Below are 22,476 nucleotides of genomic sequence, written 5' to 3' on the forward strand. Positions count from 1 at the left end.
GACTAGATGACCTCTCTGCTAGATTTTATGATCCTCTGGCTTTTACAAGATAACAAAGGAGGGGACTATAGGTTTCAGTTTGGTAAAGTCCATTCTCTCAGATGTTATCAAAAAATATTTGTGAGGTATATTGGAAAGAGCACTGTTGTAAGAATTACAAGACCTAGATTCGAATCTCAGAGGTATCAAGTCCTAACCCAACTATGTGGCCATGAGCTAGTTAAGGAACTAATCTCAGCATCATGTTTCCTCACCTGTGAAATGGTGATAACACTACTTAAATGACCTTCCTCAGAGAGATACTATGAAGAAAATATGCTGACTTTATAAATGATATAGCTCAGCTAGAGGAGTGAAGTCACTAGTCCAGGATCACATGGTTACTAAGCTGCAGACCTGGGACTGGACCACATTACCCTTTTTTCATGACAATATAGTATATCCATTTTATTTAAAAAAAGAAAAGCAATGTCTCATGTTTTTTGTTTCTATTTTTTCTCCTGGTAGAGATAGTTTGTTTGTTTGTTTGTTTGTTTCTTTCTTTCTGATTGTTTTTATAACATATTTTTAGTGTTTTGAATGAGTATTCTTTAAAATGGCAATCTTCTGCTAAATAGGAAACATGAGGTTTTTATGGGGAAAAAATCTGATGTCCATAATCCCTTCTTTGAGAACTTTTTTTCCCTCTGGTACATTGAGGGCTTAATTTTAATCCCTCAGGTGCTTTGATATACTGTGCTAATCCTTCTGCAAAGAGTTATATCCACAAAGTTCTCAATCCAGATAGGATAATTCCAATTCCTAGCTAAGGGGGCAGTGACAGTGTAGACTGGGTGCTACTCCCTTACCATATTTAAATGGTTGGTAAATGAAATCAATCAATAAAAAATGGTATTTATTAAGTACCAGTTGCTACATGATGGGCATTGTACCTAGGCATTGGGAATTCAAGGACAAAAAGGAAACAGCATATGCCCATAAGGGGCTTACATTCCATAGCAGGAGATAATATACACATTAAGTATATGTATACTAAGTATGTACAAATCATGTACAATGTAGATTTTTCTTTTGCTGGGGATCAGGAAAGGTCTTATGAAGACAGTATCTGTTTTGAGTTTTAAAAAAATTAGGGAGGAAGAGAAAAGGGTGGGCAGCATAGGCACGGGGGATAGAAATGTGCAAAGGCCAGCATGTCATGCTTGGGAAACTGCCACAAGGACCCCAATTTGGCTGTATTGTAGACTACGTGAATGGAAATAATGTGAGCCTCAAAATGTAACTTGGAGCTAAGTTGTAAAGCTTGACATGCCAATCAGAAGATTTTGTTTTTGAGCTTAGGGAGCCAATGGAGCTTGTTAAGCAGGGCGCTGATGTGGTTAGACTTTGCTTTAGAAATATCTCTTTGGTGCCGCTACATGGTAGAGGGATTAAAGAGGTGAGAGATTCAAGGTAGGGAGATGAATGAAGAAGCTATTTCTATGGTCTAGGTGAGCGGTTCAGAGGCCTTGAACAAAGGGGATGGCCATGTGAGTAGAGAGAATGGCTAGATGAAAGCGATAACAGGGCAGTACGAATGAATGCGATGTCATAAGGGAATGACTGTGGGGTGAGGGAGAGAGGGACTGAGGAGGACTCCAGGTTGGCAAAAACCTGGGGATATGGTCTGCCACCAAGAGAAATAGGAAAGCTGAGAAGGACTGAGAGTTTGGGGAGAAAGATGCTGAGTTTTGTTTTTGACATGCTGGGTTGGAGATGCCTACAGGACATTTCACTTAAAGTCTCCAATAGACAGTACTGTGTGATTAGATCTTAGAATAGAGACTAGGGCTAGATATATAAATTTGGAAGTCATGTACACAGAGTTAATCTCATGGGAACCACTGTAGTCACTGAGAGAGTATAGAGGGGACAGGGACAAGGACAGAGCTTTGGGACACCTCCAACTGTTGGGGATATGATATGGATGATGACCATCAAGGAGACTGAGAAGGGATGGTCAAATAAGCAAAAGGGTTACAAAGACCCAGAGAGGAGAGAGTATGTAGGAAGAGAGAATGATAGTGTCAAATATTGCCAAATTCAAGAAGGATGAGAGATAAATTTAGGCAATTTATAAGCCCCCAAACCTCAGATTATACGTACACACACACACACACACACACACACACACACACACACACACACACACACACGAGACACACACACACATGAGACACACACACGAGACACACACACACACACACACGAGACACACATATGTTTTTTTTTGAGGTCCAAATTCTCTCCTTCCCTACATCCCTTATCCCACCCATGAGAAGGCAAGCCATACATCAATTATATATGTGAAATCATTGTAAAACATAGCTCCACATTAGGAATATTGAAAAAGGGCAATAAAGAAAGAAAATTATACTTGTTTGCACTCAGAGTTTATCAGTTCTTTCTCTGGAGGTGGAAAGCATTTTTCATCATGAGTCCTTTGGAATTATCCTAGATCACTGTATGGATCAGAATAGCTAATAATTCTCTCACAGAGGATTATTATGACAATATTGCTGTTATTGTGCACAGTGTATCTGGTTCTGCTCACTTCACTTTGCAGCAGTTCATATAGGTTTTCCCATTTTAAGAACTACCCCCTTCATCATTTCTCATAGTACACAATCATGTGCCACAAATTTTTAGCCACTTCCTAATTGATGGGCATCTCCTCAATTTCCAAATCTTTGCCACTACAAAGCTATAATAGGCTCTTTTCCTTTTTCTCTGATCTCTTTCAGATAGAGACCTAGTAGAGATATTGCTGGGTCAAATAGTATACACAATTTCATAGTCTTGTGGGCATCATTCCAAATTGTCCTCCAGAACAATGAGACCAGTTCACAACTCCATCAACAATCCATTAGTGTACCTATCTTTCCTCTTCCCTTCCTGCATGTCATTTTTGCTAGGTGTGAGTTGGTACTTGAGTTGTTTGGGTTTACCTTTTTAAAAAAATGCTATATTTATTGTCATGTAAACCTCCAAAGTGGTCATTACATTGCTCTTATAACAGTAAGAGCAAACTCATACATAACGCAAATCCCAAAATAAAACCATAAATATACTGATGTGAAAGAGATCATGCTTTGATTGGCCCTCATCCATGTTTGCCTTTTTCTAATCAACAGTGATTAAGAGTATTTTTTTTTATGACTATAGTAAGCTTTGATTTCTTCTTTTGAAACTTGCCTGTTTATAATCTTTGACTGTTTATAACTGGAGAATGGCTTTTGTTTTAATAAATTTGACTCAGTTTCCTACATATTTGAGAAAAAAGGACTCTCTCAGAAAAACTCACTGTAATTTTTAAAAAAAATCCTTACCTTCCATCTTAGAATCAATCCTGGGTATTGGTTCCAAGACAGAAGAGCTGTAAGGGCTAGGCAATGGGGGTTAAGTGACTTGCTCAGGGTCACACAGCAAGGAAGTGTCTGAGGCCAGATTTGAACCTAGGACCTCTTGAAAACTTTTTATTACTTCACAGTCTATGATAACTTTTATCAAAATGTAGTTTCACTGATTATATCTTTAACTTAGGCTTATTTTTATCTTGTTTAGTCTGAGATGATGATTGCTGCCCCCTGCCTTTTTTTTAACTTCAGCTAAAGCATAATACATTCTGCTCCAGACCCTTATTTTAACCGTGTCTGTTTCAAGTATGCCTCTTAAACAAAATATTGTTGGACTTTGATTTTTAATCCATTCTGCTATCTGCTTCTCTTTTATAAGTGAACTCATCCCATTCACATTCCGTTATGATTACTGTATATTTATTTCCCTTCTGTCTTATTTTCACTTTATCCTTATCTCTCTTTGAAAATGACATAACTAACATATATGTGTGTACATCTATGTAGATATATGTATATGTTTGTATTCATGAGCATATTTTGAAAAATAGTATGACTTGGTAAGTGAATACTGACTAGTTCTAACTTCTCAGGGGAGACAAGACCATCGCCACATGATTTTTCACAGGGGTCCTGAGACGCACTGTGGCAGAGGAGATGGAGTGCTGACTTTGGAGTCAAAAAGACCTGGGTGTAAATCCAACACCTGAAACATTAACCATGTCAAAATGGGTAAGCTGCTTAATCTGAGGCTCCATTTCCTCTTTGGAAAAACAGGGATAACCTTGGAAGGTGGTTGTGAGGCTCAAATGATTGCTCTGAGAACTACACAGTATTATATAAAGGACAGTTACTGTATAGAAAGTACATTGTAAATCTTAAAGTGGTATAGAAATGAGAGTTTATATAAAATATATATTATATTATAATTTTTGTAGTTCAGTTATTTTTCAGTTGTGTCCAACTCTTTTGGGGTTTTCTTGGCAAAGACACTGGAATATTTTTGCCAAGTCTTTCTCAGCTCATTTGCCAGATGAAGAACTAAGACAAACATTAAGTGATTCACCCAGGATTATGTCTGAGGCCGGATTTGAACCCATGAAGATGAATCTTTGATTCTCAGTCCAATGCTCTATCCACAGTATAACTTAAGCAATAATTTATATAGACTATTATGTCACCAGTAACACCATATTATATAATTTAAATCTTTAGAGGGATGTGTATTATATTTTTGATGTAATAAAAAAGTTTTAATTTTATGATTTGGACCTTTTTGTTCTCCATGGAGGGTTAAAGGTAGGTAAGTGATTCTTTAGGAAAGAGTGTCAAACGCCCAAAGCCAATCAATCATTAGGAAATTTCTTGATTGTAGATTGTAGAATAGGGGAAAAAGTATGGTCTTATACAGGCAGATCCCAAATCTCTAAATAGGTATTTTGAGATTCACAAGTAAATTCTAACATTTAAAGAACAATTAATTCCAATACTATGTAAACTATTTTGGAAACATATCTAAAGAAGAAATCCTACCAAATTCCTTTGATGATACAAATAGGGTGTTGATACCTAAACTAGGAAGAAAACTAGACATCAATTTCCCTAAATGAATATTGATGCAAAAAACTTAAATAAAATACTAGGAAGGAAATGTTAGCAATATATGACAAAGATCATACACCACGACCAAGTGAGTTTTATATCAGGAATGAAGTAATGATTCTCAGCATAATGGACCATATCAATAACAAAACCAATAAATAGGTATTTTGGGATGAATGGTAACTTACTCCATGACCTGGAGGAGGAAGAATTACTATCAGTTCAGTTGTACTCAGTGAAACCATGTTGGTTCCTACCCACCCCCACATTTTTTTCTTTTCTTTCCCCTTTAAAAAATTATTTTTAAGTAACGAAAATCTATTTTCTTTCCTCACTTCACCTTCACACACTGAGATAAAAATAAAAACAAAAACCCCTATAACAAATATGCATAGTCAAGCAAAACAAATTCCTGCATTAGCCACAACCAAAAAAAAAAAAAGTGTCATTCTATGCTGTGAGTTCATCAACTCTCTAACAGGAGGTGGTAGTATGGCATCATCATTAGTTCTCTGGAATGTACACATTCTTTCTCCTATTCCCCCCCATTAAACAGAAAAAAAAGAAAGAAAGAAAACATAACAAAACCCCTTACTTCTTTCTTATGGATTCTAGGCAGGGCTAGGCAATCCAGTTAAGTGTCTTGCCCAGGGTTATACAGCTAGGAAGTGTCTTGAGGTCAAATTGGAACCCAGAACCTCCAGACTCGACTCCAGGTCTGGAGGTAGTCTATCCACGGAATGCCCCTAGTGGCATCCCTATAACATTCTTTTCAAAGTCACTGACCATGCGACCTGGAAGAGATCAGAGAGATCATCAGGTCAAACCTGGAGCCCAAGTGATATGCCCAGAAGGGACGCAGATTTGTGTCTAGTCATTATTAATCCTCTCATTTGTGATCAGTGGCTTATAATTTATGAGACAGCCTCTCACTTGAGATCAGTCTCTCCTCTTAGCAAATCCAATCTAACAACAGCATGGATAACAGCTCCCTTCTATATAGTGCTTTAATATTCGCAAATCAATTTGCATAGATCATTTCATTGGACCCTCACAAGCACCCTTAGTCGAGGTTATGGGAACTACTCCCATTTTACAGCTAAGGAAACTGAGGCAGGCTGAGGAACCCCCTCCCTCCCCCATTATGTCTGGGGCAGGATTTAACTCTGATTTTTCTGACTCCATATGTGAATGTGTGACACCTTTTGCCTGCTTCCAGCTGCAGAACGCACAAGTCGGGACAGTGAGAAAAGCCTGGCACCTCTCCTCAGGGACCAGTTGTTTATTCATAATCTGATTTGAGGTTTGAGGGTTCCCTTAGATAGGTGGCTATCTAGAGTGACAGCTTGTTTATCCTCTCCCTCTCCTTTATGTTTTTATTCTTTCTGTTCCTATTTTTCCCATCTTTAACCCCATTCTATATTGGGTGGATTAGGTTGTTGTTGTTGTTGTTGTTTTTTAAACTGGATCTGTGATTTTATTGGAGTGAGAAGTTTCTACTACCAGTGAAGGAAGACTGGGGGCTTCTTGGTGATTTATTGTTTTATAGAGTTGAAAAACAGGATTACTTATTTGAAATTGTTTTAAAATGGCTTCTATATTTTAATTCAATAAATGCTTATCAAGCATCTACTAAGTGGGAAACCAGGAGAAGGGATTGGGAAACCATTTCAGTATCTTTGCAAAGAAAACCTCACCAGGGTCAGGAAGAGTCTGACACACCTCAATCAACAACAACAACAACAACAACAACAACAACAACAACAACAACAACAACAACAACAACAACAACAACAACAACAACAACAACAACAACAACAACAACAACAACAATGTGCCCTTCAGGCGGATAATAAATCCCATTTATTGGATTAGTTTTTATAAAGCACTTTTGTCAAGACCACATTATACAATAGGTAAAGTGAACATTATCACCGCCACTTTACAGGGGAGGGATTAGCTGACAAAGCTGCCCAAGGTTTGGAAAGGGATCTGATTCTAGATCTCACTAGGGTGGCCACACCACACTTCTCTGAGGTAACTAGGCAGTACAGCAGATGGAGATCAGAGTTCAAGTCCAGTCTCAGACACTCAGCTGTGGGATCCTTGGCAAATGATTTAACCTCAGTCTGCTTTGATTTCCTCATCTGTAAAATGGGGATGATAATATCAGCATCAATCTCTGAGGGTAGTTGTGAAGATAAAAATGAGGCAATATTTGTAAGGTGCTTGCCAAACCTTAATGAACTATTTAAATACTAGTTACTAATATTATTATTTGATAACAAAGCACCTCAAGACCTTTTGATTAAAATTAAAATTAAAGTCAAGTCACTAAGGTGAGCATTTTGTCACCAGAAACATCTCTGACATCTCTGTCTCTACACCACTGCTCTCTTAGAGACATTTGAGCTCTACCCTGGAGTCAGTTCATGTCAAACAAAACCAAAACAGCATCCAGGGCACTGATATGGATAAAATGAGTCATCCAGAGATGCAGTCTGGGCTTGGGTGCTGCGGTGGAATATGGGTAGCAGCGGTCAGCAGGTTTTCAACCCGTTATCAGCTGACCTGCCACACCAAACGCCACTTGTTCTGCTCAGTGCTTCTCTATAACAGTGTTTGAGAGACTTTCTAGCAATCTGAAAGCTTGTTTCCTCAGTGGAAACCTTGTTCTCAAAAATCCTAGAGAGCCAGAATTTCAGGTAAGTGAAGTGACGCCCTACAGATTCCATGGCAGCAACTCCATGATCTTAGTGGGAGACACCACCATGGGGGACAGAAGTGGGGCTAGAAGGGGCATTAAGGGCTCACCTGGTCCAAACCCTTTTCACAGGTGAGAAAACCAAAGCCCATGGAGACACTCCACAGGTCATAAGCACCTAATATGGAGGTTCAAACCCCAGGCTATCGCTTTTCCTTCAGCATCACCAGGCTAATATTCACTGTATCCTCATGTAACTTGTTTTCTTCATTCCATTTTCTTCCAGTTCTGCCACTCAACTGAGCCATGCAATCTGACCCTGATAATAATAATAGTAATGATTAGAATGGATTACATTCATTATCTCATTTTATCCTTACAACACCATGTGAGGTAGGTACTATTATCATGCTCGGTTTGGTGATTAGGAAATGGAGGCTCAGAAAACTAATGTGACTTGTCCGGGTTCACAAAGGTAATAGGTTTCTAAGGTGAAACCAGAACTGTGGTTCTTTCTGAGTTCACGTCTAACATGGAATATTTTAGTATACCATCATGGAAGTAACTACAACATCAAAGCCACTATGAAAAACAACTTTAGACCTCTGACAGGTGTACCGAAAGTCACACTATTTCATAAATCCCTGCTGTCAAAGGATAAAAGGGAAGAGGGCAACTTTGGTAAAGAACCTAAACATCCCACCAGAAAGTCCCAAATAACCCCAAAAACTGAGAATAAAACTACCAAAAGCCAACAGAGAGTAACAGCCATTATTTCCAACCCACGTTTGTTCGTCTAAAAAAAGCTAACTAAAAAAAAACCCTCAGATACATGAAATCTAACCATCATTTCACATATTTCCTGTTCTTGTACAGCTCATAAAAATGTTTCTGAGGCTTTCCCTGGCTCATGTACAATGATGGGAAGGAGGCGGAGGGAGGAGGAAGAAGAGGAGGGAGGAAATGCAACAGATGGACAACCATTCTTTTTTGCAGTAATTCATCTTTGCTGGATGGGCAATATTTCAACTATTTTTCAGATATGCCAACAGCTTATTGGTGCCCAAGAACAATGGAAATGAGACGCTTTAGAAAATTAAAAACAAAAACAACTCACAAACTTTGAGCACTGTTTACCACTGTCTATTTCTGTTGTTTCTAAAGGAGATCACCTCAGCTCCCCTCTGACCCTCCCCAAACTGACTTCACAAGAAGCTAATCTTGCACTGATTTAGAGATGACAGGTGGTACATGCATAATTAAAGATGACCTAACACAGAATGCTCTCATTCCTGGCATATTATCAGACACTTAAGGAAAGCAATTATCAGTAGGCAATCTTTTCTGGGAAGAAAGAGAGAAGAGAGAGAGAGAGAGAGAGAGAGAGAGAGAGAGAGAGAGAGAGAGAGAGAGAGAGAGAGAGAGAGAGAGAGAGAGAGAGAGAGAGAGAGAGAGAGAGAGAGAGAAGCATGATTTGGGCAAGGCTTTCTTAATGCAGGTTTCCAAAATAATTGAAAATTCAATAGATAAACTCTAAGACACTTTCAATAAATAAACTCTAAGGCACATCATTGTCACCTAACAGCCACACAATTTTTTCTTTTTTTCCTGAAGGGTCATATTTCAATCTTTAGCACAACAGCAAAACAGAAGTGTCACCTGAGACCCTGGCATAAGATGACAAAGAAATCTTTGAATTTTTCTGCCATAGCACACCGGATCATTCTTATGGGTTCAAGAGAAACAGGTGAGATCTTGACTTAAAAAACAAAGCTCAGTTAAAAATCTCCTTTCAAGATGATTTCCCCAGAAATGTCATAGCATCTTACAGAGAGCTATATCAATCTATAAAGCTTCAACCTGAAAAGAAGCAGAAACTAAACTTAAATGGTTTGGGAGAACTTTCTTTATCCCTTACTGAAGAAATATTAATTTGTAAGAGAATGATCTTGACAGAAATGATTTCATGTTTCAAGTGTTGGGGGATGGGGAAAAATGCATTTCTTAAAGTACAGTATTTTGGTAAATTACAGTGCATGTATTTTATGTATTTTACCCAAATGAATGCATTTTAAGCTCTCCCTAGAATGGAAATTGCTTTAATGTTATATAGTGAGACAAGTGTTTTGCTTGCTTGCTTTCTTCTTCTTCTTCTTCTTTTTTTTTTAAAGAGTGCCTTAGAAGTTAATGGATTTCTGAAGCCCATGTAAATCTGCCTTCCATGAGACTGGGCTTTATAACAGAGAACTTCACAATTATTGTGGTGTGTATTTTCTTGAATTTTATAAGAGATCTTATTGTTTAAATTCTTATATCCTTATGTCATATGTGAATAAATGGCCTTATTGTTCATTTGAACATGTCTTTATAAGAACTCTGGTTCTGGGGCTAGGACTGTTGGTTTGCTTCACCCCCCCTCCCACCCCCCCATCAAGTCAGAACAAAAGTCTCTTTTACTCTATCATTGGGAACTCCATGCAAATGGTCAATCTGAGGCAGCAGTTGTCGGTGAAGTAACATTGAAATGATAAATGTGAACGAAGAGCAAAAGTTAATGGGATAAGATCTAGTAAGGAAATCAAGGTCTAGAGGAAAAGTTTCCACCATGGCACACTTGAAGGTATCACACTCTTAGGAATTAATGTGACATTTTAAGATTATTTTTCTGAAATCATCGAAGAGGAGAATCCTTTGGTACCAAAAGACCAAGGGTTCTTCTTGAGGCATTTTTACTTAGGGAATAGTGACTTCCTGATCTCAAATAAAAATTTAAGCAGTCTTGGTGATCACTGAACCAGTTACAGGGTAGGGTGGGGAGGAAGGTGTGACCTGGGGAGATCCAGGCAGGTCTCAAAGCTCACATTTCCTAAAGAGATGAATAATTTCTAGGCAAATATTCACAATTCTTTTCAGACTTTTTCCCCCCTCCAAGGGCTCTTCCCACTCCAAGAAAAGAAAAAGAACACAGCCAGACCATTTGGTAGATAGGCAGGAACAAAGCAATCTGTATAGAATGGAGGAAGGTGCCTGCACTGTATGACCAAGTGTGTAGAATGTGCTCTGCACCAGCTCCATTTTAGATTTGCTAAACTCCCTATCATGAAAACTGAATACAGAGGAAGTCAAGGACATGGTTTGAAAAAACAGCAACATCAAAAAGCTCAGGAAGAAAAAAAAGACACATTTCACATGGCCTGATCAAGCAAACCAAAAATATAGGTAACTTTCTGTAATTTATGGGCAACAAACAATTTAGACAAAAAAATCAAAAACAATGCAAAGGTAGCTGGGTAGCACAGTAGAAGGACAGACTGGCCAGTAGGACCTGGGTTCAAATCAGGGCTCAGACACCTCCTAGCTGTATGGCCTTAAGCAAGTCACTTAAACCCTATTGCAATCAATCCTAAGACAATGTATATTGTATATATAAAGACAATTTATATATTGTATATTTAATAACAAGTTGGTACTTATTTAATATATTTATGTATATAAATTATGCATTTATAACTTCTACTCCATGACAAAATATACCTGTTTTTCCTCTCTAGTTGGTGGGGGAAGGGGAAACATTCTACTTTAATTCCTGCTGCCCAAAGGCAGAGCTTTATTTTTTCTGATAATGCCATTAAAATAAACCTATTTAGCATGTAGAAGCTAAAAACCTTATACACAGCAATTTTTGAGAGATGGCCAGGGGTAGGAGGCATAGACAGGAGCGAGCAATACTTACTAACTTGGTTACTAATAATGGTTCCTATTATCTATTCTCAAACCTGATTCCCAAGTTAAGTGTACCTTTTAATTTTGTTGTATTCATTTTACTTTACTCAACCAGGTATAATTATGGTTAAAAAACAACCAATATAAAATGATCCTGATTCCACTAATACCTGTAAAAGTGCTTTTAAAACCCACAAAGAGCAAGGTAGTGTTATTATCCATCTGAATCTCCTATCCTAGCCAGACAGGCTGCTCAAAACCTTGCCATTTAGGATTTTACATCATAAATGCCTCATGTTTGTCCTGGACTACCAAGGAGGTAAAACCAAGTATATTCCCCTTTGCCTTCTTTCCTGGGTTTGCAAGTGATGTTGACTTTAGCATATAAAACCTACTTAAGAAAGCCCAAAGTGATATTATTTTAGAAGTGTCATCAGAAGCACAGAGTACCTGTGCTGCCAGGAAGAAGGTGTTTGCTTGCTCTTTGGTGAAGGGCTGACCCTCAAGCGTCTTTTAAAGCCCTCTTTCATCTTTTTCAGCAAACAAGCTAAAGCCAGAATGGAGAAACTCACTGGCATACCTTGTCCCAGACTCAAGCAGCAGTACTCCCCCCCTTATATCACATACACTTCCTGTAAAGATACAACAAATAAGGCTTTTCCCTCACTTTCACTGTTGAGGAAAAAAAGACGCAAATGATTCTTGGGTGACCTCCTCCCGCTCAAGCCACCCACAATGAGTCAAATGCTGAGTAAGGGGCAAAATAGAGAATTTGCAGTCCTCCAAGCACAAAATTAAATGCTAAGTGCTGGTTCAATTCACTTTCCCTTGGGAAAGAGGGGTTATGGGAGAGAATGAGTGATGGGAAAAGGACAGAAGTAGTTGATGTTCTTGTTAAGACAAGGTTTCCTCAACAAAAACCTCTCTGGATGGTGATGAAATCCTCCTAGTTGGTCCTTCACATCAGGAGTCAAGAATAAAAGAAAGCTTGTATTTTAATACCTGGCATCACCCCACAACAAATAACCAGAGGGGGAAAAACCCAACTAACTTGTTTTCAAAATCAACATTCAACCTCATTAGGATCCAAAGTCATCAAAAAGAAGAGATATCTTTTGCTTTTCCATGTATAGGGTTTGTACGTTCTGTAAACTAATTAGCAACAGTGAACATGAGAGAGAGAGAGAGAGAGAGAGAGAGAGAGAGAGAGAGAGAGAGAGAGAGAGAGAGAGAGAGAGAGAGAGAAGGAAGAAAGCAAAGCATGATGGAAACCACTGATTCCTAACCCTGCAGCCAGTTGTACTGTAATATCTTCTGCTTTGTGCTGACAACCTTTTCTTTCCTCCACTCATTCAGACACAATGCCTTCAGGTCTGTCTAAGTAATGTAATTTACTGGAGTGGAATTCCCTTGATACCTTCTGCAGCACTCAGTGACAGTATCATTTATACTCTACACTGTCATGCCGTGACACTGATACATGGGCTTTCATCCCTCATTCACTGCAGAGTGTGCAATTTCACCTTCTATTGTGCCCTTCTGTTGAGTGCGTGTACAAATTTACTTCATTCATCCCTAATTACAAACCTCGGCTGAAATGCTCTCATTAGATTTATATTTCTCACTCCAAATGTCAATCTTATTGAAAATTCTGATTTTCCTGAAGATTCATCCATTAGCAATAAACTCTAAAGGCATTCCATGACTGAGTACATTAAACCAGCAGTGCGGACATGCACTTAAAATACATCATTAGAGTAAATCTCCATTGCTAATGCTTTGCATTATTCAACTAAAGTAATAATGAGCCACGACTGGCCAGTAGCCTCAAACGGCACATGAAAGACATAGGTTAAAATCAATGGTAATGCTGGAATCAGCACATACATATCAGGGGTGTGTGTTTCAAAACCTCAATCATTCCTTAGGAAGGGGAGGGAGGGAATTACAGTCACAGTCCAATTTATCACCTTCTGCAGCCTATGATTTTTCACAGTAACTCCAGTCTGTGGCAAAGTGCAATGAGTCAGTTTTTCTGCACTCGAAGAGAATTCTTGTGGGGTTTTGGAGCTGCATGTATTGCCAGGAAGTCTTCAAGGTAACTGGAATGGATGTCTGCACGCTTGGTAATGAGGATAACCATTTAACCCTTTGTGTTTATAAACAGGGAAAGTGAGGGCAGCATTATCTAAAATGAGTGAAAATCATCTGATTTTAATAAAAAAGATTCTGTTGACATGGATGGCCTGGAAAATAGCAACTATTTGACAGATTGATAAAGAAATCAGAAGAAATGGCAACAATGTTATTGTCAAAAATTTCATGTCATATACTGTAGCGAAATAGTAAACCCAAATTTTATATGTGATTCCCAAGTCTTATTTTTGTCTTATAATAAATTATAACATTGAGAGGCACTTATCACAATCATTTAATATTTGCATTCAATTTGATCTTTTAGAATAATGTTATTATTATTTCTCACCAATTCCCTACTGAGGCTTAGATGAGATACAGAAGCTGTTTTAATGACCACTAAAGAAAGAGCATTTCAAGAGAGTTGAGGGATATTCTCCAGGTCATGCAGCAAGTGAAGAGGAGCACATTGCAAAGGACCTACTAGTGCAAAAATATTTATAACAGCTCTTTTTGTAATGGCAAAGAATTGAAAACTGAGGGGATGTCCATAGGTCGGGGAATGGCTTTACAGATTGTGGTACATGGTGGTGATGGAATACTATTGTGCTATAACAAATAATAAGCAAAATGATTTTAGAAAAATCTTGAAAGATCTGTGGGAACCGATGCAGAGTGAAACAAGCGGAACCGGGAGAACACTGTATACATGAACAGCAATATTGTACAATGATCAACTACGAAAACTTGGCTACTCACAGCAATGCAATGATCTGGGACGATTCTGAAGGACTTATGATGAGGAATGCTATCCATCTCCAAAGAAAGAACTGTTGGTGTCAGATGGATGCAGATCAAAGCATACTATCTTCCACATCAGCATATTTATGGTTTTACTTTGTGGTTTTGGTGTTGTAAGAGTATGTGTTCTTACAACAATGATCAATATGGAAGTGTGTTTTGCATGAATGGGAGGAGGGAACTTGGTTATCTTATAATCTTATCATTTTGGAAAATGTATATTGAAAATTATTATTTCCTGTAATTGAGAAAATGAAATAACTTTGAATAAAAAAAAGTAGCACATTGTCTTATATACAGTAGGCATTTTCTGTGTCTGTTGGCTTGAATGGAATTGAGCCACTGAGTCTGGTGATTGTTCTATTCAAAATCAAAGTTCCAAAAGCAAACTTCCAATCCCTTTGGATGACTGAGGGCTTAACCTGTTTATTATGATGAAATGAACTTTTTTGCTTGGAAGACAGAATCATTCTGCTAGGAGGGTAGGGAGGAGTAATTTCACCATTCCCTGTCCTTGGGATGCCATCTCCCCATCTCTGTCTGTTGAAATCTCACCTATTCTTCAAGGCACAGTTTAAGGTTACTGTAGTTAACAGACTCCCTCTGATATCTACCAAACTGGAAAGCATATCAGAGATAAAGAATTTGAAGCCTTCTTAGAGATTATTTAGACCAAACGTTCTTAAACTGGGTTCCTTGATCCTTTTTTTAAATCCTCACCTTCCGTCTTAAAATCTATATGGTTTGTTGGTTCCAAGGCAGTAGAGCGGTCAGTAAGGGCTAGGCACTGGGGGTTAATTGACTTGCCCAGGGTCACACAGCTAGGAAATATGTGAGTCCAGATTTGAACCCAGGATCTCCAAATGCTCTCAGTCCACTGAGTCACTTAGCTTTTAAAAATGTATTTTATGACTATTTCAACTGGTTTCGTGTTAAATATTAAAAAAAAATTCTGACAAGGGGTCCATTGACTTTACTGAATTGTCTAAGGAGTCTATGAAACAAAAAAGGTGAGAAAGATGTGATTTAGATCAATCTTCTCATTTAGCAGGTAAGAAAGCCAAAACCCAGAGAGAATAAATGACTTGTCCAAGGTCACAGAGATAATAAGTAGTGGGTTGAGGATCTGAATCCAGATTCTTGAACTCTCGTTCACCTGCTCTTTCTACTCTCCCACATTGCTTCTCATATGCCTTTTCCTTTCTTAGTCCTCACATGGTACTTTATTAACTCTCTTGAGTCTTAACATTTATTTTGTCCAAAGTAACTGCATATTTATGCATATTATATCCTTGCTTAAACTGAAGATAGATTCAGCTAGTCTTAATTCTATCTATCTCCCCCAGTGCTCAGAGTGGCATCTTGCACATAGTAGGTGCTGAGTGAATGGTACAGAGATAATCTGCAAAAAAGTGACAGCAAATGTTTCCTACTTGTCAACATCTGGTCAGTTAGAGTAGGGAGCAGTATCTGTAATTATAACAGATGTAATATTTTCTGTGGGGAATTGTACCTCTATGGAAGCTAATTGCTCCTGAAGTTTTGCCCATTCCCACCTGAAACATTTAAAACCTTACTTGATTACAACATTAGCTCTCTCTCTTTCATAATGTATACCAGCAGGTACTACAATTAACATGCACAGATGTTAGAATTGAAATATCCATGTTTAAATAAAAAGAAGTACAAGTGAGAAGGTAAAAATAACTGAATACGTTCAACACAGTGCTAAGCTGAAAAAGAAAGGTGGGCTCACATTGTGCTAATTTAATGGTTCTCTATATAGCATAATAAAAATATCCCACAGACAGTACTGATAGACTGTGGCACAAATGCACTGTAAATGCCTCCATGGTGCCCCCTGTTCCCTTTCCCATGCTGACTCTTAAGACTGATTTTTTTTTTTAACTTTGCCCACCTGGCCTCTCTGCGAGGCCAATTCTTAATTTTCAAAATGACCGATGTTCAGTCCCCAAAGCAAAGAGGGGAAAATCCCTCCAAGACTCCGATGCCGTATCAAGTACCTGGGTTCTAACTCAAAGTGGTTCACACACTTAAAAGAGAAATGAGTCTTGCAGTCTCTGTGCGGCTAGTTCCAGAGACTTCGTCAACATGCTCCCGAATGATTGCTGCTTGACTCATCCATTTCACAAATTACATCAAACTGAAAGGCTTGCAACATACGCAGATTCTCTCATTCTTTGGAAATGCCACAGCTCCTCAGCTTGCAGAAGGAGGGACAGCACCGGTGCTGGAAGCAGAGAATTCTAAATTTCCCTGTGAACACCGACATGGCTTCTCTTGAGTGTTTCTTCTGGCCACAAACTGACAAGCTCTCACTTCATGTGGTTACAGTAGCTTTAGCAGTTTGGGAAGGTAGGCTTTACCTCCGTTAGCTGGCCCGTGAGTATCTGAGGACCCGAGATGAGCCTGAGTTAGCATCCCCCGGCTCCCGGGTCCTGGCAGCCACCTTCCTGGAAGCAGGGGTAGTTTTTCATTTCAACGGGCAGTGCCACACTACAGGAGCCTTTTACAGCTGCTCCTCGAGTTTATAAGGAACAGATTTCTAACAAAAGGCAGAAAGGTAGACATGCCGGTTTGGTATTTCAAACCATACCTTGCAAAAATGTCCTCAGCCAATCTGTGCTTTTTGCAGCTTATAGATAACCAAATAGTCTCTGCTTGCCTTCATCTTTCCATCGACACAATTTGTTTATTCAGGAGCTATATGTCCTCCCTCCCTTAATCCCACCCAAGAAGGGGAAAATGCTGATAAACTATCACATGCAGACAAACAGTGCAACAATCTGGCTGGCTTTCGTGATTTAAACAAAGACACATTTCTTTCCCAAAGTGCTACTTACCAGACAGATGCAAAGATGTGGGCAAGTCTGTCATCAGAACTAAGAGAATGGTTGTGCTTGCGCCACATATTCTGAGTTGTATGAATCTTATTTTTAGCTGTGCACAAAGGGCAATAAATGGAAAATCTTATTCTAACCATTACTTTTCTGGGCCACCCACACTTTTCTCCACCAACTGCACAAGTTCACGAATGTAAAAAAACCCAGCCCTTGGTGCATCCTAAAGAGGGACGCAAAGAGGCACTGAAGCAAATGCATGACATTTTCCCACTTTGTGTGTGCGAGCATGCTTTTATTCTCAACTGTAGGCAGCAGGAGACACAAGGAAAACAATATAGACAGGCCTATCTGTAGACATTTTCCTTGGCATTTTATACATAGACAAGTGGGTTCCAGTTAGACTGGACAAGTTACATATGATCTCGAATCGATCAAATGCCATGCTCTCTGATCACGGATAGACATTTTCATTTGACACCCTGAGATGCCAAAGACTGACATGAATGTAGCTCAGGAACACTTTCTCATATATTGGGTAAGAAAACACATCTGAATCAGTCTAGAAAAACATGATACCAAAAAAAAAATCCTTTGAATTCATAAAATAGAATTAGAAATAGCTCAATATCCCCCAAAAGTTTTCAATTAAGTAGTATCCCTTCAACCCCAAATCTTAAGCCAATACCATTGATGTGAACCTTCTTCACATTATCTTTTGTTTCTTTTTGCATAACAGTGCTCAAAACTTAAGAATAGAATCCATTTGCTAACTCCTTTTGTATCTGACCTATCTGTTTGCCTTCCATACACTTCCCTACAACACAATCATCAGTTTAACAAGTGTACCACTAAGTGAATTGACTATTTTTAGAGAAGACCATCATGAGAACAGATCAGACTTTTTAAAAAATGAATTCTTCTGAGTTTTTTCTCCCTTGAGGCACAATTTAGAGATGATAGCCTATTTTTGTTCATCATCTCATTTTCTCAAAAAGTTATTAGGCTTTGGAAATTCCAATTAAAATGCCTGTGCCTCAGAACCCCCTGCAAATCACAAGAAACATGGACAGCTTATGGTTAAAGTTTAAAAGTTATTTCCACAAAAATAATTAAGACACAAAAGGCATCATCTCATCTTTACCTGTACTGGCTCATTATCCAGAAACTAGAGGAAATGTCCTGTCATCCACTGGTAATTAACACAAAGCCTCACAGGACCACTAGTTTCTCCCAGTCTTGTGGCTTATGTAGCTTTGATGAAATGAACAAGGAAAAAAAATTGGGGTGATAGTCCAGTATCGTCAGAACTTCTGGTTTGTGTTGTAAAAACATGGGTTGTTAAGTATTATGAAAAAGTGGGTCATACATGGCTGAGATACAACCACACCGCCCCCAAATCAGACTCAGAATGACTATGCTGTGACAAGGGAGGGAGGGATTAAACAGTAGCGAAAGCAAAACTTTAATGTGGTGAGGAGAATTTTAGTTTTCACTAGTTTAGGTTAGAGAAAGTTAATTTCAATGCCAACTACAAAGCCAACAATCTTTCAGTGTCTTCTTGTAGTTATAGGAAAAGTATTAGTTGTTAATGTAATGGGAAATTTGGGTACAATGTAATAAACATTCCAACGAACAGTCTTGGGGATTGAATGACATATTCTGCTACTGAGCTGAATGGACTGTCTCAGTTCACTTGAACTAACACATAAAGGCTAAAGATGATAAGTAAAAGAGGCCATCATTTGCATTAGCAACTTATCCTCTGGAGAGAAAAAAATTCAGCATTTCCAAATAACAACCAGAACCAACAGGATTAACAATTTTGATGGACTATATCAACACACCTAACAGCATCTTGTAGGAAGAATGCAAACTGATCTGTTTGATCATGTGAACACTGAAATAAAAGCAGGAAAAGGAGCTGTAAATCCTTCCAAATAGCATCAGTCTACATCATCAAAGCATCTCTTTCACCAGCATCATACTCAATATTATGGACAACAGTGATAGAAGTGTTCAGGTATCACAAACATGTACACAACTTTCTCATATATTTCCCTTGAGAATCTCTGTATTTTTTATCTGATTGGTTTTTTCCAAGTACTCTTTCTCAATCTGCTTCACAAAAGCTTTAGGCAACGACTGCGTTCAAAATAAAAGGTAGGACCCAGCAGTACAGGGTGAGAAGGAGAGGAAGGAGAGAGGAGAGAGAGAGAGAGAGAGAGAGAGAGAGAGAGAGAGAGAGAGAGAGAGAGAGAGAGAGAGAGAGAGAGAGAGAGAGAGAGAGAGAGAGATATACAGAGAGATACAGAGACAGAGAGACAGAGACAGAGAGGTGAAAGAAGGGAGAGAGGAGGAGGTAAGAGGAGGTAGGAGATAGATCCTTCTGACTGAAAAGCAGATGTCGTTTTAGGATGGCAAAAGTCGTGTGTATTAGGAATCTCAAGTAGAAAGGACCATGTAAAAGGAAATGGAAGAGAAACTTGTTTGGAGAGTAGAAAAAGATGAGAAGAAAAAAAGCTGTCCATATCGTGGTGCTGAAGGGATAGGTCCCACTCTAATCTTGTTATGACATCTGAAAGACAAGAGGAGCCCACCTAATGTTCTGGAAACAACTATAATGGGGGGAAGGGGTGTATAAAGAGTCTACTATGTGTCAGTCACTGTGCTAAGCAATTTAGAAATGTTATCTTGCTTGAAATAAACTTAATTGGCATAATGGGAAATAGGATATTCTGGTTTCTCAAAAATTCTGTTTTCCTGTATCAGGTTCTTCACCTTTTTTGGCGTCATGAACCCAGGTCAGGTGAAGACTATAGATCCATTCAGAGGATTTTAAAAATTCATGATTAAAGATAATACTATTTTCAGTGAGTTTAGTAAATAATAAAAATGTAGAATAAGATGTATTTTTTTTTTAACCAATCAAGTTCATAGATTCCCAGAAGTCTATCCACAAACTTCTCGGTAGGGGAATCTCTGGACTCATCATTGAAAACCTGCCTTATAAAGATCACTGATAACTGAATTGAGGGATCAAATTTTTAGACCTGGAAAGGCCCCTAGAAGCTTTCTAATCCAACTCAGTAATATTATAATTAAAGAAACTGAGGTCCAGGGGGTAAAAGTTACTTGCCTGAGGATATGAATAGCAAATGGCAGAGTCAGGCTTTGAATTGGATTCTCTGACTTTAAAATCAGGGCTCTACAAAAAAAAATTAACCCTAAAATCATATGAAAGATAATTCAACATATCTTTGATTAATCAGTAGACCCCTTAGCATTCAACAGTGCTTTGAAGGTCACCAAACACCAAAAACACCATATGGGGGAAGTTAGGAAGTGTGACAATAGAGATTTCTGGTGGACAAAATGGCTAGAAAAAGTAGAGTTTACTCAGATGTCATTTTTATGCAACTGCATTTAACCATCTTCCTGGTCACCCAGGCTTCCAATCTAAATGTCATCCTTATTTCCTCAACTCTGACCATACTGAGTCTGTTGTCAAGGCCTGCCCATTTTAACTTTGTAACATTGGTTGCATGAACCATTTTTTCTCCTTGGCATTTGCTGTTTCTTGCATAGGACACTCCATCTCTGGGCTCCAGTATTTTCACCATGCTCGGAGTACTCTCTTCCTTTGCCTCCTGGCTTCTGTGACTTCTTTCAAGTTCCAGCTAAAATCTTGTATTCTACAAGAAGCTTTTTTCCAATTCCCCTTAATGCTCGTCCTTTCCCACTATTATGTCCAAGTTGTTCTGCATATATCTTTAAAAAAAAAAACATTTACTTTCTATTTTAGAATCAATACTTCATATTGGTTCCAAGGCAGAAGAGCAGTAAGAGTTAGGCAGTGGGGGTTAAGTGACTTGCCCAGGGACACACAGCTAGGAAGTGTCTAAGACCAGATTTGAGTCCAGGACTTTCTGTCTCTGGGCCTGGGCTTTCTGTCCACTGAGTCACCTAGCTGCCCTCACGCATCTTGTTTGCACCTGGTTGTTTGCATGCCATTGCCTCCCATTAGACTGTGAGCTCCTTTAGAGCAAGCACTGTTTGCTGCCTTCCTGTGAACTCCTAGGGCTCAGCATAGTGTCTGGTAATATTTTAAAAGTTCAGTTAATATTATTAGTCAATAGACATTTCTTAGATTTGAATAGACTTCACTGTTGGTAACAATTTTACATGTTCATGTGGACACCTATTAAAGTGGTGCATATTAAAAAAAACAGGGTCAGCTAGGTGGCTCAGTGGACAGTGGCCTGGAGATGGGAGGTCCTGGGTTCAAATCCAGATTCAGACACTTCCTCACTGTGTAACCCTAGGCAAGCCACTTAACCCCAAATGCCTAGCCCATACCATATTTCTGAGAGTTGACACTAACAGAAGGTCAGGGTCTTAAAAAAATAGTGTGACACTATGGTGCCCAAAGGAAAGGCTACTGGTAATGTCCATGTTGGAAGTGAATCATTTCTAAATTCGTACAGGTACTGCTGGGATTGGAAGCAGCCTGCTACCTCACAAGCCCCTGGAAAGAATACCCTTGAACACATGGCTAATGGGCAGAAGTCCTTGGCACCCAACCTCTCATTCAGGTCAGATATGTCTTGATATCTGACTCAGAATGTCAATTCACTGTTGGCAACCTTCCCAAACTCAGCCACTCACTTAGGAAAGAATATCATCTCTACTCATTTGGGTCAATTATTCAGTTGACTTCCGATTACTCATTTGAGGGCAGATTATATGATGCACGGGTTTTAGTCCTCTAATCAAAGATTAAAAAATACAGAGATGGAAGGGACCCTGGAGGTCACTTAATTTTAAGCCCCTAATTTTGCAGAAGAGCCTCTGAGGCAGAAAACAATTTACTTGATGTCATATGGATGCTATGTGCAGGGCCCGTATTCAAACCCAGTTTCTCTATTTTCAAATCCAGGCTTCTTCCCATGATTTCCCACTCACACTCTGTCAACTTGCCCTCCTTTTTATTACTCAGTGCTCTTCTGGAACAGCACTATCAAACTCAGGAACAGGGGACACTAAACTCTAATTGCATACTGAATTAGTTTTAAAACACAATATTATCTCTGTTTTATTGTATTTTTATTTATTATGTTAAATATTTCCCAATTACATTTTAGTCTCGTTTAAGCTGTCCTAGGGAGTGTTGTGGGTCATGTATGACACTTCTGTTCTAGGCCACCTGGGTTATTACTGTGTGTTCAGGGAATGCAAGCTAATTTTGTGCCCA

At 38.7% G+C, this 22,476-nt stretch overlaps 1 protein-coding gene and 1 long non-coding RNA gene across 6 annotated transcripts in view; one reads left to right on the forward strand and one right to left on the reverse strand.

Annotated features, from left to right (window-relative positions):
* The window catches only part of BACH2 (BTB domain and CNC homolog 2), a 413,528-nt gene that overhangs the window by 146,717 nt on the left and 244,335 nt on the right, over window positions 1-22,476 (reverse strand). The gene's annotated exons all lie outside the window — the stretch shown is intronic.
* On the forward strand, window positions 7,930-10,067 carry LOC103103897 (uncharacterized). The gene is made up of 3 exons (XR_008916620.1): window positions 7,930-8,094; window positions 9,316-9,448; window positions 9,873-10,067. It is a non-coding gene; the product is annotated as an uncharacterized LOC103103897 (long non-coding RNA).

This window comes from Monodelphis domestica, chromosome 2 (assembly GCF_027887165.1).
Source record: "Monodelphis domestica isolate mMonDom1 chromosome 2, mMonDom1.pri, whole genome shotgun sequence".
Lineage (NCBI taxonomy): Eukaryota > Metazoa > Chordata > Mammalia > Didelphimorphia > Didelphidae > Monodelphis > Monodelphis domestica.